Raw genomic sequence first — 5,474 nt, forward strand, 5'->3', positions numbered from 1 at the left:
AGGCTATGGGAACGTCGTGTTCCTTGGAACAAAATGATGTCGTTTACCAGCAGCGGTCTGAGAGCTTTTAAGAGTCAAGTGGTTATTGATGTTTTAGCGGTCCTCCACTGTGTAACACATTTGTGGGCTTGCGTCTCTCATGTCCGGGACTCGGTCCTCTAGGCTACGTCACGGAGCTGCAGCTGGTATAAAAAGCTGCGACTGATGCAGCGTCCACATTAGAGAGAAGCAGCGTCTGAGGAAGCCTCCTCCATCTGGCCAAACCACTGCAAAACAAAAAAAAAAACAAAAAAACAAAAAAAAATGTCCAAAATGACCATCGTTCACCTCGGAGTGATTGTGTTCGCCATATGTTTATCAACCCAGGTAGGTTGGAGAATTTTTATTTTTTATTTTTTATTTTTTGCATGAACAGCTGATTTTATCCTGTGGGTTTTATTTTGAAGGGCGTGAGGAGTTAATTTAGACAAAGGGAGAATGTATGAAAGATCAAATGATGCGGGTTTTTTTTTTTATTTAACGAGTTAAGATCGGCGTTTATAATATTTAATCTCCGTATTCGTCAGGATTACAGCCGGCTAGACTTGAACTCTCATGGGATTTTATGAATTCACGTTAGTGTTCATTGCGTCTTTGAATTCGTCCTTAAATTATTTTCTTTCATTTTTTTTAAACCTCTCATTCATGAGCATCTGCGAGTAAATGATTCCAACGTCATCATGGACAAAGGGGAGAGAATCTAAAGTTTCTTAGGGCGCAGCAGTTTGCCCTGAGGAACCCGATACGCAGGCTACAAACGTTTCAGTTGACCCATTCTTCATCAATACATTTTTCGAACTTTATGACTTTAAAAACATGTTGTGACATTTTAGTTGCTCACTGTTTTTTTAATTATTAATTTGTAGTCCATCCCTTGCCGTGACCAATCCCTCTGATATTTATAATTCCCTTATTTCCTCATGTGACGTCAGAATCCGAGGCTTTTTTTTTTTTTGTAACCATCCCTCCCCTCCCTTCTCTTCTTCTCCTACCCCGTTACAACAGGTGGTCTCCCAGAACAACACAGACCCCACAGCGGGCGGAAACTCCACCTCTAACTCCAGCATGACCACCATGGCCACAGACACCTACAGTAGTTCAGCCAACTCCACCTTCCCCACCGGAGCAGGGGTCTCACTGCACGCAGGCATCTTCTCCTCCCTTATCCCCATCATCATGGCGGCCCCTCTAATGCAGTGCTAAGCATCGGAGCCCCACAGCCCCATCTCTGCCTTAACGCTCCCATCCCGTGATCCCACCCAGTCCAGCCTCTCTCTCTCTCTCTCTCTCTCTCTCTCTCTCTCTCTCTCTCTCTCTCTCTCTCCCTGCCGCCGTGTTGCACAGAGACCACAAGATGAACATGGATGGACTCCACAACCCCTCCTTACATAATAACACAAATATGTAATTCAAGACATTTCTTTCAACGACAGGGGTGTGTGACTTTCAGCTGGAGATGCTCAGCACAACCCCTTCAGCCCCTCCTTGCATGGAATCAAAAAGGAACAGTGGTGCACCCAGCTTCCTTTTTTTTTTGGCTTGCGTTTCCATAGTCACGCCATCACATTTTGGAGATGCTCAGGGCTGCGGTTGTCATGTAACATGTCTTGATTGAAATGCGGACCACTTGAGTGTACAGATTTTTTTTCCTCGTGGCTTCAATTCCACCCGGCAATCAATATCAGAATGGTTTTGTCTGTTGGCGCATAGGAGATCAATTTAAAAACAAAAGATTGAGCCAAATGACAGTTTTAGCTGGAGTTTTTTTTTCCCCCCTTCTTTCCTTTGGCTCCTGAAGTCTTTTTATTAGAAATGTCAAAGAGATGTATGTAGCAAATAGGTCGCCACAGGACTTGTGTCAGTTTTGCCTTGTGATTTTTAAAGGAGTCTTTTACAAATGAGGGTTTGATTGACACCTTTTGGCCCCCTTCCTCCATGGGGTTAGACCCAGGAAATGACTGTATGTGTAACCATATGGGAAGGGTTTCATGTTAGATTTATATTCCCCCCCTCCCCTCCTTATAGTTTATATTTTGTATAAATGGAAATGTTGTACTGTTTATTAGTTTGGGTATAAGATGATGGAAGAAATGACGATGTACAATAAACTGTGAAAAAGGAATTCTTTCTTGTATTTGTCTAAAAGTACTTCCATGTTTTGGATGGATCGTGTACTTTATTGTATTTTTTTAAAACAAAAATTCACACACACACACACACGCACACACAAACACACACACACACACGCACAGAGGCACGCACGCTCGTGCACGCACGCACGCACACACACACAAAAAAACAGCTGCTCCAGTATTTCAAGCTGTTCCATCATGCTATAATGTAAATTGATTCCCTCTCCTTCAAAATTGCTTGTGTCCATAAAATGATTCGGCGAGTTTAAAGGGTGTGGTGATGTTATATCCTTCATGACTGGGCTGCCAGGAAGTCTAGACAAGCAGCTGATGAGCTACATAGAGGTGGACTCAGCACTCCCCGACACCCCCCCCCCCCCCAGATATCCACTGGATTAGGGCAGTGTACATCGACTACAAATGAAACAGCAACAGTACCCCCTGTGGTATTCTAGTGATGCACATCCTAAACAAACATATAGATCATTCTGATTTGTCATTTGAGGAAACGATGACAGCGTGCAGAAACCTGTTGGCTTGTTCGAATATCCGTATCGATCCGTTACTGGAAGACGAGTTTAAAGAGCCCTCGAGGGACAGCGCTGTCACGTGTGTTTTTTTTCTTCTGGCTGTTGTGTAACTCTCTAGTCCAGTGCTTAGTTCTCTAACAGCTGTAGAACATAGAAAACATTAATATTTAACCAGCGATCAGTTCTCATCGATGCGAAATTGAAAGATTATACAGGCTTTTTGTTGTACTGGGGGTGAATATTAGCATCGTGAAACAGATTCCTGAGTGTACATTTATCTGTTGGTTTTCACCTCTCGGTCTTGAGATGTGAGAGTTGATACTGACTGAGGCTGAGGTATCAAACACCGTCTCTGCGGCGGCAGAGTGAGTGGCGGGTAGCTCGGAAATGCCTCAGCACCAGTAAAGCCTGCCTCATGACTCATTATCCCGGCCTATTGTCTCTCAATCCTCTCTGCACTATTAACCTCTCCTCACCGTCAACCCCCCCCCCCCCACCCCCCCCGCCCGCCGCCCAGTCCCATTTAACATCCCGTTTCCGGATCCATCCATTTACTGTCCTCTACCAGTGTGGTCTTCAGGGATTTTATAAAATGGTTTCTCCACCCCCTAAATGCTGTTAGGACCATGCTGCAGCAAAAGTTTTTCGACTGTTCTACAGGATCTGGGACTGACAACGCTGTGTAAGCTGCTGTTCATACATACTGGACTTAATCATCATTGTAGTTTTTTCAAATTATTGCGAGTATTTATTTCACGTTTTACATTGAAATGAATGATGTTGGGTGTTAAAGTTTTGCTCAAATTTGAAAATCAAGATATGATGCATTAAAATTGAAAACAAAAACAAAACCCACACGTTGTTACTGCGTATCCAGGATGTGTGTCTCTCATCTTGACCTTTGACCATCGAAATCTTCTCAGTTCGTCCTTGAGTCCCGGTGGACGTTTGTGCCGAATGTGAGGAAATTTACTGAAGTTGTTTTTTAGATATTGAACGTTTACCACCTAAAACTTTTCAGTTTATTTTTGAGTCATTTGTGGAATTTAAAGAAACACCCTCAAGGCAGTCCTGAAATATTATATTTACATGAGGTGATGGTGACCTTGACCTTTGACCCTTGACCACTAAAATGTTTTCAGGTCAAGCTTGAATCCTAGTGGATGTTTGTTTTATATTTGAAGGAATATTTTCAAGTCATTTCTGAGAATTTTTGTCACTATGAGGTGACAGTGGCCTCGATCTGTGACCACCAAAATATTTTCAGTACATCCTCAAGTCCCAGTGGACATTTGTGTCAAATTTGAAGAAATTCACTCCTAGAGATCCAGAGATATCTGGGAGATATTGTGTACATCATCATCATCGTTGTCATCTTCCGCTTATCCGGCTGATCAGGTGGTCCTGATCGCAGGGGCAGCAGCCTCAGCAAGGAAGCCCAGAGTGTCCTCTCCCCAGCCGCTTCCACCAGCTCTTCCGGGGGAATCCCGAGGCGTTCCCAGACCAGGTCGGACATGCCTGGAAAACCTCCAGAGGGAGGCATCCAGGAGGCATCCTCACCAGATGCCCGAACCACCTCAACTGACTCCTCTCGACATGGAGGAGCAGCGGCTCTACTCTGAGTCCCTCCCAGACGAATGTATTGTGTACATGGGAAGCGACACTGACGTAATCAAAATCTTTTCAGTTCATCCTCAAAGCCCCAGTGGAAGTTTAGGTTAAAGATAATTGAGATATTGCATCAATGAGAACGGGACTGACGGACTGACAGAGGGATGGACGGACGCATGGTCCACCGCTGTCTGCTGCGGAGGCGTGAAAAGATCGTTGCATCGTCCACAGCGGGACAGAGCCTCGGGGTTGTGACACCATTTATTCCAGATTTATAGAGCGCAACATCTAAAAGCAGTCCTCATCGCAGCTCACCTTAAAAATCTGGAGCGCCGCTTTCAATCCTGAGAGGTTTGACCGACTTTATTCAAGGTATCGTTTGATTCTATGTGTAATTACTTGACGCGTATACATTCTTTTTCCACAGAAGTAAAAAAAAATGGTACTCTCTGACATGTCTATTTCAGTGTCTCTTGACAGTCATCCTACAACAGTGGGGAGGTCTTAGGCTGGCCCCAGGCTGAAAAAAGCAACCAACACTCAACGATAAATGCGATACGATCTATGACGGCGTCACAGAGTGTCCAAACAAAACGAGGAAATCAATTTGTGACAGCAGTATTGCTGAAATATATTGGAATAAATTGTACGTTTGGCCATAATATTTTCCTGTTACTCACAACTCCTGTGTTAGGCTATAGTGGGCTCGTGTTTTAATGATTTCACACAGGCTGTGGGCTGAGGACGTCCATCCCGTTCTTTACGCGGGACGCGACATCTGGTGAAGGCCTCGAGGTGATTTATCCCAATTTCGCACACAATATCCGTCCAGCCTCAAGAGCACCGTGAGGGAGTTGCTTCCGATTTGTCGTAGATGTTCACCGGGACAGGAGGACGAAGTGAAAAGATTTTGGTTGTCAAAATTCACCGTGAGAGTTACTTCTAGTTTTCCCTAACAGCGTATCAGACATGTTTTATGTGTGTGTGTTGGAAACACACCTCCCGACAGAGACAGTGGCAGACTTTATGACAGTTTTATTGATTCACAAAAGCGCATCTCAATTAACTCTTTTTCCATCATCCCTTTCCCCACTTATCTTATTTCTGTGCAGCAAAACTTAGCTGAGTCACGTCAATACAGGCACTCAGGTTTCAATTTTTT

At 44.2% G+C, this 5,474-nt stretch overlaps 1 long non-coding RNA gene across 1 annotated transcript; it reads left to right on the forward strand.

The window, feature by feature from the left end:
• LOC147242873 (uncharacterized) lies at positions 1-2,161 on the forward strand. The gene is made up of 2 exons (XR_015110598.1): positions 1-366; positions 1,045-2,161. It is a non-coding gene; the product is annotated as an uncharacterized LOC147242873 (long non-coding RNA).
• Positions 2,162-5,474: the final 3,313 nt, after the last annotated feature.

The sequence above is a fragment of the Aulostomus chinensis genome, chromosome 20 (genome assembly GCF_037954235.1).
Source record: "Aulostomus chinensis isolate RoL2024-O1b breed Wild chromosome 20, RoL_Achi_v1.0, whole genome shotgun sequence".
NCBI classification, from domain to species: Eukaryota; Metazoa; Chordata; class Actinopteri; order Syngnathiformes; family Aulostomidae; genus Aulostomus; species Aulostomus chinensis.